Below are 14,040 nucleotides of genomic sequence, written 5' to 3' on the forward strand. Positions count from 1 at the left end.
CTAGCATTCTGAGAGAAACAGGCAAGAAACACTTCCGAGGATTGTGCAAGATGGCCATAAAGTACATGGGCATTCCAGCAACAAGTGAAAAGTTGTTTTTGACGGCTGGCAACATTGTTATGGCCCGGAGGGAGTTGACCACAGATCATGTGCAACAACTGCTTTTTTTTTTTGCATGAGAATTTGTAAATATTTGAGCTTCTGTTAATTTTGTAATTCGATATGATATTCGGCTTTTTTTCTTGATTTGATTTGGTATTCTCACACCCCTAATGGCAATAAGAAAGCTTGCATTCAAGAAAGAAGCCACTCTGCTCTGCAAGCACTGAAGGCCAAAACATCAAGTCAAATGCTACATAGCACACGGTGCAAAGGTGCACGGTGCAAGCTCAGATTAGCCAAACTCATGTACTAGTGTTTTCTTTTATGTTTGAACCAATTATGCTGAACCGTAAATATGAACAAACATTCATATCTGCTACAAACAAATGACATGTATCTCAAGACTAGCAAGCCAATACAGCATATATCAAGCATGTTTATTTCTGAACTTGGTGTTGTTTACCTTGTAGTAGCAGGAAGTAGCTTGTCTTTAGCGTGTGGAGTGTGTTGCTTTACACTGGTGCCAATCCTCTTTACTGCATCTCTGGAACAGAAATTTTGACTGCATCAGAAATGGAAAAAGCACAATTTTGCAATAGGAAATGCAAGAAGGTGTGACATATACATTGTAATGGTTTTAGGCTGCAGAACGCATTCTACAGCACCCTAGAACTGTTTGTTCTAGGGTGCTTAAGCAGCATGTTAATTAAAAGATTATTGCTACTGTCCATAAAATTAGTGAGCTGCCTAACTACAATGTGTGTCAACAGCTAAAGTATTATTAGGATCACAAATGAGAGCATTTGTGCACTCATTTATACACTAGAAGATGTCACACTGCTGGTTCCACGAGCAAATGCACGACAGACATGAAGCTATTAGAACTGCTGCGTTCTTTTCTTGCACGAACGTGATGCACCGCTTCATTACTACAGAAATGCCCTAAGGTAAATTAAACTGAACAGCAAGAACACGTGGAACCAACAAGTACGAAATATGGATGAATTATTATGCATGCAACTGTTTACATTAAATGCAGTTCTACTATCACTCAGTGGTGCACCGACGGGGGGGAGGTGACATAGCCCCCCCCCTCCCCCCCTGAGGCCGAGTTTGGTGCTCTATCCACGCTATTACTGACACTCCCGAGTTCTCCCGCTCAATCAGTCATAAGTGACCTCCTCAGACACTGCCACCACTCACTGCTGCCACGACCATTTAGGTAAGAGCTTCAATGGATGACCACGTGCACTGCTCTGTGGACCAGCTTTGTGGCCCCAGTCAAAAAGAAACAGACTACAATTGGCTTTTCCAATAGGAATCAACTGGAACCAATTGAAAAATCTTTACTTCGAACTGGTTACAATTGGGTCAGAGGAGAAACCAATTGGAGTTGATATTTGGAATCAACTGGACCCAATTGGAACCAATTCGAAAATCCCTAGTCCCAACTGGTTACGACTGAGTCAAAGTGAAACCAACTAGGCCTATTTGGACCAATTCGGAAAACATTTCCTCCAATTGGTTACGATTGAGTCAGGGATGCAGCCAATTGAGTCCTATTGGACTTGACAGTTTGAACGAGCTAGGCCCACCTTACATTCTCAACTGAGTCTAACTGGACTACCAATAGGAATAAACTAGAATGTAACCAACTGCGAAATCGTACTTCTAGTTTATGAACCCATTCAAAGAAACTGGAATGAGTATGCATGCAGTTCTATATATGCATGCAAATGATACCAATTGGAGTCAATTGTTTCTTCTGACAGGGTAGACTTCTTATAGCCGCCAAAAAACATGTTAATTCTCAAACACACACACAGCCAAGTTTTATTTGCAAGAAAGCAGCAAAAAATCCGTTTTTCACTTGCTGCCATGGCAGCCTTGCAGTGATGACAGCATCCTCAAACTCAGCAAGGCCCAACTGCTCTGCGAAAGCCCTCATAACAGTCGACACACCGGCTGCGTCGAATACGGAAGGGGAATCTTCCACGTTGTCGTCCAAGACAATGTGGAAGCACTAGAAGCTATGGGAGCTGGATACACGTCATGGCTACCATGTTTTGACGTCATTATGGGTGGCAACTGCAGCCCAGAAAATGTCCATGCTCCGTAACTTCACTATCTATGGTCAGCGTACAGGACATTTTGTCTATTGCTTTTATGCACCAAAAATTAAGTAAATACTAAGCACTAACCATTTGGCATGCGTTAAGAGACTACGATACAGTGGAATCCAGCCAATACAGTGGAATCTCGATGATATGAATCTCACGGGGTCACGAAAAATATTCGTATTAGCCGAAATTCGTATCATCTGAACACAATTAAAGCTAGCTAAATTAAAGAGTCAGAGGTGAACTCACTCAGGCACACGCACGTAAAAAGCATTTACAGTATAGACCACTTACAACGTCACCATTTATAGTAGAGAACTGGCTACAACGCGGCCTTTTCTGACTCCCATTTACCCTCCCCTAGAGCTCCATGTATATGCATACCGCTTACAGTGCAGCCGCGTGAGACAAAATGCCGGTTATAATGCGGCTTCCTCGGGAAAATCTCGCCAACAAGGGCGGTAGCGAGCACGCTTCTCAACGAGGTGCGCCCACCGATGGGAGAGATCAACGAGGGCGATGCGGAGGAGGAGCATGATATCTGGAGCACGAGTCCAAGGGTGATAAAATCGTCGCTGCGCATCTTCACGGAGAGCGAACGCATAGCGGAGAGCAAACGAGTCTTCCGTCGCACGAAAGGCCGTGGGGGTATGGGAGGGAGGGAGGCGACACTGTGCTGCGGCACCAAATGCGTATCTTGCAACTGGGCACAAGGGTAACGGTGACGCAATCTCCCACGTGAAAGCAGCAAAGCGTGAAGGCAGTGCAGGAGGGAGGGAGGGGGGGCGGCTTCTACTCTGCCAACAAATGCGTTCTTGTATTTCGCGCCTGTGCCGGCTGTAGGTGTTGTCGCGCACACCGTATCTTGAAAACGATCTCCACACGGCTCTGACCTTTGTATGCGCTGTGCTTACGCCGCTTAGTTTCTGTTGAAGCGATAGACTGCACGAACCTTCGCTTGCTGCGGTGGCCGTGCTTCCCCATGGGGAAAAGCACAAAAGCAACAAAAGTGCCACCACTTCAAACTCTTCGCGCCCAGTCGCGGCCTCCGCGCTGTTCTCTTTCGCGGCCGTCGGTGGCGCGGCGTTTATTCGTATCAACTGACGCGGGTCGAAAATTGCTTCGTAACAACCGTTTGCTAGCATGTTGCAAAGTAATGGGGCTCGACCGGGACCACAGAAAAATTTGAATCATCCGGAAATTCGTATTAGCCGTGATCGTATCATCAAGATTCCACTGTACATTAGATTGTGACAGTGCAGGGAATTCATTGCGACTATATTTAAACCAAAATTACTTATTAAGTGGGTATAAATAACGAGGTTTTACTGTATTTTGGACACCAATGGCAAAGACGAAGTTTGAATAAACAATCATTGCACCTTCTTACATTTGTACGTGATGCATGCAGATAATATTCCCCGAGAATAATCCCCTCTGTACCGAACCAGCGCAACCAGTATAGATAAAAACCCGATGTTAAGAAACGTGGCCAGACATACCTGTACGCAACGTGTGGTCCCTTGTCCACCAAGGCAGTTAACACGACCCAACGTAAGGAGCGGCTGGTTGATGTTGCATGCAAAAGTAATGCAAACTGCAATAATACAAGCTGTAAACCCAAATGATGAACATGCTTCTCCAGTAGCAATGCACACAAATGTCGAGGCTTAAATAACTGCCACAATGAAGAGCAGCTGGTCAGAAAAACAAAAGATGTTGCAATATAAAATTTCATTTTATAGGATGACAGTCATGGCACCATAATTATAAGTGCACACAATAATCCAGCTAGCATTGCTCATCAAAATAAGATGCTATTTGTAGCCTTCATTATAATATTACTCTTCTATGAACTTTACAAAAATTGAATGTCAGTAGAACACATACTGAATCATGCTGCTCTGATGACCAGAGCTTAGCAAACTCTCCCTAGGTGTTCGCAAAACAACTTACCTGCTTCATGTGCTCTCTTGTCAATTGCCCCAGAGCGGCCAATGTTCTCGCTCCCCTCAAGGTCAACCTTGGTGCAGAATAGGATCACAAAAAAAATTACTAATGCAGTGTGCAGACACACAAGAGTAAACAGCAGGTGGTGAGCGAGATGGAAACAAAACACCTGGCACATGCTTAGCACATTGTAACTATTATGTGACACTTAAGATCACACGGAAAAGGCAACAGCTGCACCGATGACATGAACCAACTCATCATGGTAGACTAAACTGATTAAATACAGTTTTGGGGCACAAGTACAAATTGCTAGTGACGCTAATGCCTTGTTAACCATAAATGAAGCAAGCGAACCACATGACGCTTGATGCCTCTAAAATTGGTCACACTGTTACTCACGAGGTTGAGCTAGCCGGTTTTCACCAGCTCCTCGCCATCCGCTGTCGTCTCGCGGATGTGAACTGTAATCGAGAAGACGGTATGGCTACGTGAAGATGTTGCGTTGAGAAGTGTAGCCGCAGTTTGACATTTTTCAGCCCCCTTTGGAGTATGAAGAACACTTCTTCACGGTTATGCACCGTGATCTCCTCTAGGCCCTGAATTATGACGGCACCCTGAAAATGTACAGGAGGAGCTGTGAGATCTGGCAAAATATTCCTGCACATGAAATCAAGTACAATTTAACGCATCAGTGTTTTACTGCCCCATGCTTGCTGGAAGTGAACATTTAAATGTGAATAACAGTGTTTGCAGGTAATCAGCTGCACATACAATGAAAACAAGGGAACTTGTTCAATGCATATAAAATACGAAAGTGCTTAAGCTTCAGCCAATGATAACTTGGAATAAAAATGCAAGAGAGACAACTTAATTATTGTTTAGTTTCTCCTAGATGAAGGCACTGGACACAAGGTACACGGGCAGTTCTATATACTGTTCTAGCTTCTGTGCCTTGTTAGTTGCCTTTCAAATCATTTTTAAGCTGATGTTCACTTGAGAAAAAGCAAGAAGGAAACAGTGAAGAAAAGCTATATGTGCATTAATTCGCATCTTTTCAAAGGACTACACACAAAGGCTTAGAATTCTAGCTACAGTGCTGGGAAGCTAGGCAACTTCTAAATAATGGAAGTGGTTCAGTAGTAGGCTGCCACAGACTGCAGCTCCATGGAGCTACACAATAAAAAAGAAGTACTATTTTCTAACACAGGATCAGTTAAAATTGAGTACAAGCAACAAAAGCAAATAAGTTGTTACAGAAGATTATCCACAACTGGCCGTGTACTTCGAGAAGAGCTTCCTCTCCATGTGGCAAATATGCAAAAGACCATTATTTATTACACATGGCACTAATCAAGTATTTAAGTTTGTAGCTTGGGGCTGTGAAACTCGGGTTTACCAAGTATATCATTTTTGCACTGTACCCGAGTGCTCAAATATCTGTCAAACATTGCTCAACATGACAAACCGCCTAGAGCTGCAATTGCATATATAAAACCATTCAAGTGTACTTGCAAGTAACAACTGTAAACAACTTAACAGCATGTGCGACTAGGAGTATAATCAAGAATATACACCAAATAACCTAGAACATCCTCTCAAATTAAAACACAGGTAGAAAATGTCAATGAAAAAAATAACTTATGGGTGAATTTACACACAGAAAGATACAGCAGCATAGGGAGAAAGCTTTACACACGGAAAGAACACCTGAACCTTGAGGCACAGCAGTGGATGTTCCTCCATAGTTGCCCAAGCTTCGAGGAATGCTTGAACTAGGCAATGAATAATGCAGCCATTTCAGGACAATGTGCACTTTGTGCCAGCATTCATATTAACACATGCCAAAATTAGAAACACTAATCAAGAAGCCCACATGCACCTTCTTTGAAGGGTCATCGAAGATTTTCAGCTTTTTGTTATCATGGGCGCCGAGGAGGTCACAAAGCTCCTCATGGTATAATTCCACATATGAAACTGTGCACGTAAGCTCTGAGAGAAGCTCGTCTAACAAGTGATGGAGTGTCCGTGGGATGATACCAGCCAAGGGATCGTCGGTCCAGTTCATGTTTCCATAAGATCTTTTACCTTCCATTGTGAAGGTCTTGCCAGAACCTGTTTGACCATATCTGAAATCATAAAAGCGAGTGGTCAAAAGCCGATTACTATACCTTCATAGAAGCATTGACAGTACAGAGGCAGAAACACAGGTAGAAAATGTAAATGAAAAAAAATAACTTATGGGTGAATTTGCACACAGAAAGCAAAGCAACACTTGGGTGACAATGGGCAGCATGCACAGTCGACATTTAAAAAGAGCACAAGAACAGAGTGCTTAGGCTTTACTGGGACACACAAGGCCAACTCCGGCAATTTCTCTACGTCAACGATTGTCAATGAAATTTGCTGGGTACATTCCTCTGCACCCTTCCATCATGTCCTCAAGAAGCAGGTTTGAGAGTTACTGTTATCCATCAACTGGCCACAGTGTTACGACATAAAAGGCAGTATACACGGAGCACGCTGGGAATGAATGGCAGACAACAGTGTGGAGGAGTGGGCGATCGTGAGCTAGTGTTTGGCACGAGAAGTTGCTGTCAATTGAGAAATTACGTTCGGCGTGGATGGGCAAGTGATCGGTGGCAAGTGGTGTTGCATTGCTGGCTGCACGAACTTCGACATTCGCTCAAACTGTGTGCGGCTGACGAGAGCCGATCACATTCAGCCAAGGTTAGGCCTATCACAATTGCCGAGTTCATGTGTCTATACTTCTGGCAGACCCAAGCGACAGACCTGAAGCTAATAAGCCATTAGGATGAAGATAACTGCTTTTGTAGGACAGTACTGACCATACGGACTTGAACTTAACTATCCATTTCGTACAGTTCACAAACAATAATCAAGAAGCGATGACATGGCACACTATCAACATTGGTACATTGCTGTTCTCGAAGACTGCCAGCCCCGCTCGCCTGCACTTCCCCAAATCAAGTGCAACTAGGCTCATGGATGTATTTTTATGTATTGTTATGCGGACTCCTTATTTAGCTTCCAAGCTGACTGCCAGTGGCATCAGTACTGGCATCAGTGTCTCCACTATAAAACTATGCATTCTCTAAATGAACGATAATATGCACAAAGTCTTTTTTTTTTTAGGTCTGCTTTATGAAACACATTAATTGTGTGCATGAAAAAGAGTACGAAGAATGATAAGTGGGCAGCAGAGCGCATACTATACGGTCTCCCGCTCGCAGTTTTCAATAGGTGTTCAGTCGCTAATAACAGCACGAATCAAATTGATGCGACAGTGCTTTCAAGCACACAATCCATGTGTTTTGCTATGTTCCGACATTATTCGATGTCATTGATGTGCGGCTTGCATTATATTTGAAGCGGGCACTGTACCATGCCGATGTAAACAAATGCACCGGTCAGTGCTCTACAAGTTGACATAAAAGTGCAGTAATCCGCACTCCACTCCATCTAATAGGGAGTAGATGGTACTACCGAAACGCTGCCCTGAGAACGGGTAAAACACCTAAAACACCTAAAATGGCTGCTCAGTCAGGTTTCGGTTTCGTTGCGCTTTTTCACTTATATAAAATTATTTTCGAATTTATGGAACAATTCTACCAGACACGTGACGGGAACTGTGGAACCTAAAAATGTCATTACCCTGACATGGTCAAAAAAAATTTGAGAGTTGCCCATTAACGAACTACTGACTCAAATTGTGTGCTCAGCTTTTCTTGAATTTGGGTTTGATGAGAAAATGGGGAAATGCGCGACGGCAATTCCGCGAGGTCAGACCGCTGTGAGGGACCAAGAGCGGATGGTGAAGTGTGAAGGCGACGGCGGCAATAGCGAGCGTGTCCTGAAGCAACGTCCTTAGACTACTTCTAAGAACGTTGTCCTGAGGCAACGTTCTTAGAAGTAGTCTAAGAACGTTATCCTGAAGTGCAGCAGGCATAACAGATGGGACAATGGTCAGGCATCCGCCAAGGGTTGCCAACTGTCGGCTCGGCCCAAGATGCAGTAGGAGCGGCGGCAGAATTGGCAGAACCAATGCAGTCACGAAACGAGCGAATAACATCCTTGCCAGGCTTCGCTTGCAGCTCACATACATGGGGGAGGATGGGAGAGGGCAAAGGCTACGTAAGAAGGCAAGGAAACCCTGCAGCAGTTGCGGGCAAAGTGGATAAATTTAAATTTAAGGTACGCTACGATACATTTCTACTAGCCCCGAAAAATAAACCCCGTGCAAATTTGTTAAACAGGCATTAGACGCTTTAAAGCTCTGCAGCATCTAGATGATACTACAGAAATGGTAGCCCATCAAATCAATTCTGTACCCGCCGCAGCAGTTTAGGGGCAGTGGCGTTGCTCGAGTACGCAGGTTCGATCCCAACCACGGCAGCCGCATTTTAATACAGAAAATGCAAAAAGGCTCGCGTATTCAGGTTTTGGTGCATGTTAAATAATCCCAGGCAAACAAAATTAAAATGGAGTCTGCCACTGCAGCATTCCTAATAATCAGATTGTAGGCTTGGCACGTAAATCCTTGTATATTCAACACTTCTGCCACGATGCGCTGCTCTGTGCAAGGCAATGACAGTGCTAACCTTCTCACAGGCTATGAATAATCACGCACAACAGCCCCTCAAGCAAACACGTCTTGCTGTGCGTCCTGTGTACTATGTAGACAAAAAGTGGTGCATGCAAGGAACATTTAACATGAACTCGCCACTCTAGTATTGGACTAAGCTCTGATAAACTACCCTAATTATCACTTACCGACAATCAACCCAAACAGCACAGAAAGCTTCGCTTACATCTATTCCCACAGTGCATGGGATCCACACGATTTTTTTTTGTCCTGGTCACCCACCTAACAATTATTGATCGCAAATGGACATAGTGGTAGACCTATGAAGCTCATCGGTCATTACGTGCAGTCTCCATATTAAGCTTTTGCCATAGCCTCACACACTTTGCATGAAGGCTGGCCAACCAACGTTTTCCTGTACTGCCTCATTGGGTATGCCTCTTGTGTGCACCCAGAGCAGTGCAGCTAGATTTGTAGGGCCCGTAAGGGGGGGGGGGGGGAGACTGGCATAGTACCACACTCCCGAAAGTGAAGCCAGGAACAGCCACTCTTTTCCATAAACCATGCGGGCCTCGAAGCGGAGAAGGACCATAGGGCCTTGGAGCGATGACCTCATCACCTTTGTTCATTGCTTTTCGTCATAGCTCTGCATGTAGTATGGGGCTGCTGTGATGGTCATTGGCCCAAGCCATGGAGTTACCTTCTATGGCGAGCTACAAGGTCTCTTGGAGAGCAGCGGGAGCAAAGGTAATTGCCTCAGAATTTCTGACATTGAACACAGTGAACAAGCTTTGTGCTTTCCTCGCAGCATATGTCTAGCAGGTCTTGCAGCTTGTCAGGGTTGTTTGCCATGTAGGGGACATCATCGGCATAAAACAGCGCTAGTATATACGCTTCATGCTGGTAATGCCTTCCTCTTTATAAAATAGGTTGAAGCCCAGCCCACTTCCTGTCAGTGCTACTCCATGGCGAGACTGAGCATGAAGAGCAAAGATGACACAGGACATCCCTGTCACAGGCTTCTCAATACTTGGGGCCCGAGGTCTTTCTTCCTCACTGGATGACAGCTTGAGCGTGTGCATACGCCTTCAGCAATGCAAGCATTAGTCTGCTGCACCTGCATGTCTAACAGAGTGGACTGCAAGCTTCTCTCACATCACACAATTCGGTAACCCTGCACACCCTGAAGTTTTTCAGACAGGCCTTGAACTCCGAAAGTAAAGAGTTGTGAAATTTTGTCCGGCCCAGCCTAAATTATCCTCGCAAGCAAATGCAGGGGCGATTCATGTAGTACTATTCTTTACGCCTAGCTGAAGGCGAAGTTGATCAAAGCGCCGCGCTGGAGACGCGGGAAATAACCACAGCAAGAACACTCACGCAAATACGGTGCAGTTGTAGCCCATCATGACCTCGGCTGTGGTGGGCTCCATGACTGCGCGGTACACATCGATCTGCATGACAGGAAGTAAATAAAAATTATATTAAGCTCCAAGCAATTGGAGTCGGTGACAGCAGTAAGGGCCTAAAAAGGTGAACATGCTTACCTGCTTGGCATCAGGTTCAAATACTGTCAAATGTGAACGACTTGCTAAGGCTCCGCTCCGGAATGACTGTCATTTACACTAAGTAACTCCTTCCTTTCTGGTACGACTTCAACAGTTTTGATGAAGCCATTCCATTTCTCCAACAAGTTTGGGGGCCTGCACAGTCGTGTGGTCTATACTTTAAGAATGCACGAAGCCACAGGGAAAACACGTAACACTCGCTCACTTTTGCATCGCAACGGAATGAACCATATGATGCACAACGCACAAAATAAACGGTAATAAGCTTACCGGCACCGTACACAAATTTGAATGTGTTGGTTACCCAGCGTTCTCGAAGTCATGGTGCTGTGATACAAGGTACAGTGAATTCAGAAAGGGATCATGCCGAATTCTCGCGAAATTGCAATCGTAAATTGCATAATTCAGGCTTAATTAGATGCAGCACGTGCAATGCTGCCGAACGGCTGCACGAGAATTCTAGCACGGGCAATGCTGCTGCCGATCCCTCAAGTAAAAAACAAAATTGACTCCAATTAGCTTTTCCAATAGGAATCAACTGGGACCAATATAGGAACCAATTAGAAAATGCTTACTTCCAACAGGTTACGATTTGATCAGAGGAGAAATTTCCCACTGGAGTTGCCAATTGAAATGAACTGGACCCAATTTGAACCGATTGGAAAATCCCTAGTTCCAACTGGATATGATTGAGTCAAAGTGAAACCTATTAAGTCCGATTGTACTTGCCTCCAATTGGTTACGATTGATTCAGGTATGGAACCAATTGAGTCCAATTGGACTTGCCAGTTTGAACCAGCTAGGCCCACCTTACATTCCCAACTGAGTCTAATTGGACTACCAATAGGAATAAATTAGCTAGAACGTAACCAACTGGGAAATCATACTTTCAGTTTATGAACCCATTCAAGGAAACTGGAATGAGTTATAGCTATACATGCATACCTGTTTCTGACAGCTGGAATCCTATTTAGGTTTGCTTTGTGGGGTATATACAGGGTGTTTCAGCGTACACTTTCAAAATTTATTTAAGGTTGCCTGTGGCAGATAGCTCAATTCTTGTTAATGAGCAGGTCTACTCGAAGGGGCAGACATTACTTGCACGAAAAATTGAAATGCATATTCGACTAATTACCAAAAATTCACTAATTAAGTTTTAAACTAATTACCTGATGGCCCACAATGCAATTTACAAATTGTAGCCGTGGAGTTCGCAAGGCGGATCCACTTGGAACGAATTCTCGGGATGACACCAGTTCCGAGATATTAATTGTCGAACTTTGCGGAGAAATGCATTGGCGTTCCAGTTATGTTCTTAACAAAACACCGCTTTATGCATTTAAGCACAGAATTAACTGGAACGCCAATGCATTTCTCCGCAAAGTTCGGGAATTAATATCTCGAAACTGATGTCATCCTGAGAATTCTAAGTGGATCCGCTTTGCGAACTCCACGGCTACAATTTGTAATTTGCAATATGGGCCACCAGGTAATTAGTTAAAAACTTAATTAGTGAATTTATGTTACTTATTCGATTATGCATTTCAATTTCTTGTGCAATAAGGTCCGCCTCTTCGAGTAGACCAGCTCATGAACTAGAATAGTGCTATCTATCACAGGCAACCTTTAAGAATTTTTGAAAGTGTTCGCTGAAACACCCTGTATGTGTATTGGTATTGCCCACTGGTGCAATTGGCCATTCCAACTAATTGGTTTCAAACCATTGGGTACCAATATGTCACTCCAACAAAAACCAATTGGTCACGTTCCAGTTGGTTCAATTGGTCCAGTTATGTACTAATTTACGATTGGAAATTTTCCATTTGGTACCGATTGGAAATTTCTCAATTGGAGTCAATTGCTTTTTTTAACTGGGGCTCTATCAAGCTCTTTCAAGACTGAGTAAAACACTGAAGAAATAAACATAGTCATCATCCTTGGTGTCATTATTTTATAATTACGCAATTTATTTGTTGTTGGAATTTTGTAGTTATAAAAACGCTTCAATAAGCGGGGGAGTAATTGCAGGTTAAAATTGTGCTTATTACGGCGCCTCTAGCGGCAGCTACTGCACCCACGTAGGCTTATTTTCGAGTGGATGTACCGCCGTCAGCACGCTTAACACGGACGCTCTGCAGCGTGGCGTGGAACGACTTGCACTGACGCCAGCACCGCGAAGTGTTGTTCGCTGTTATTTCGGTATGTTTGCGGGGGCTGACAATAGCTGGAGGCAGCTCGATTTGACTGTTCAACTTTTCTTTCGCAGTGCGCTCAGTTTACAGGTATATTTCGCCACGTTTCGCTCGTTGCTGCGGTCTCACATGCGCCCAGAAAGCACGTTGCGGTTTGCTTACCCAATGAGGCATTGGCTTACCTCGGCAGAACGAAATGGCATGTGACAGCTTGCTTTGCAGAGATAAGCAAACTGCAATGTGCTTTCCGGGCGCGCAAGACCACAGTCACTAGCGAAACGTGTCAAACGGATCTGTAAAGTGAGCGCTTTCCCCACCCGTCAGACACAAGCGAAAGACCAAGTCGAACAGCCAAATCATCAGCCACCACAAACATACCGAGATAACAGCGCACAACACTTTGCAGCGCTGGCGTCAGTCCAGGCCACGCTGCGGGAAGTTCGTGTTAAGGGGAGATGCTCCTCAGGAACATTTCTTTTTAAATAATGATGCTGGGCGAATGAAAATTCTGCCACTTATAGAGCTTGATCTCTTCATTCGAAATATACTTTTAGTTTTAGGATATCTCGATGCTTTCATGTCCTAAGTGCCATGCATAGGTGAGAAGCAGTGCATGTTTGTGCAGCTGCTGGACTTAGCAGTTAGCATGATAGAGCAGCGCAAAATTATTTTTCTTATCCCTAACACTCCACTGAGTGCTAATAAGCAAGATAATGTAATTCCCTTTACAGGCAACATTTTAAGAGAATTTCGTATCTGGTGCTTCATATTCTGTGGCTGGTGCCCGAGTACATAAAAAATTTTCATCCTTAAAAAAATAGTGATTGCATTAAATCCTAGATACGTGCATTCTACATATCCTAAAAATTACGCCCATCAAATGTGGTCCTGATTGGACCACAATAAGTAGATAAAATGTTGTACACAAACACCTTGTTTTGCCCAAAATATGAAGTTGAAAAAAATGCGACTGAAAGTTATAAAAGTTGTTTACTTCCTGTTAATTATTATTATTACTTCCCGGGGAGATTGTGATGCGGCAAAGCTAACCTAGGAGAAAAAAAAGCTTAGGCCTACCACCTTGCACGAGCCCAATGGCGTGCAACACCGAGGTTTGACGCATCGCGCGCTTGAAAATGTGTCATATCTGTGCCTTTTCCGGCCACCTCGAGTGCTTTAACCGAGTTTATTATACTTTTCCCGATCATTTCTGGCTCTGATTTCTTCGTATGTGAAATAGGAGAGATCAATGTTGCTGAAACAACTAAAAACACAAAACCTATTTCTTTAATGAAAATCGCCGTTTTTTGACCCGCCTCTCCGCGTGCTGACGGCGGTACTATGCTTGCTTTATTAGCAGCGATTTTTTCGTGTCACTCGTCTAAGCCTCATTCCGTCTAAAGCCTCCTGCTTTTTCGGCCATGAATGCAGCTATTCCATCACCTTTATTGCAATGCCCCGGCATGCCGGCGATTCCATGGATTAAACCTGCAAGACACGTGGCC

The 14,040-nt window shown here is 44.1% G+C and overlaps 1 pseudogene; it reads right to left on the reverse strand.

The window, feature by feature from the left end:
• Nucleotides 1-635: 635 nt before the first annotated feature.
• Nucleotides 636-10,235, reverse strand: LOC119439966 (kinesin-like protein KIF11; annotated as a pseudogene).
• Nucleotides 10,236-14,040: the final 3,805 nt, after the last annotated feature.

The sequence above is a fragment of the Dermacentor silvarum genome, chromosome 1, assembly GCF_013339745.2.
Source record: "Dermacentor silvarum isolate Dsil-2018 chromosome 1, BIME_Dsil_1.4, whole genome shotgun sequence".
Taxonomy (NCBI): domain Eukaryota; kingdom Metazoa; phylum Arthropoda; class Arachnida; order Ixodida; family Ixodidae; genus Dermacentor; species Dermacentor silvarum.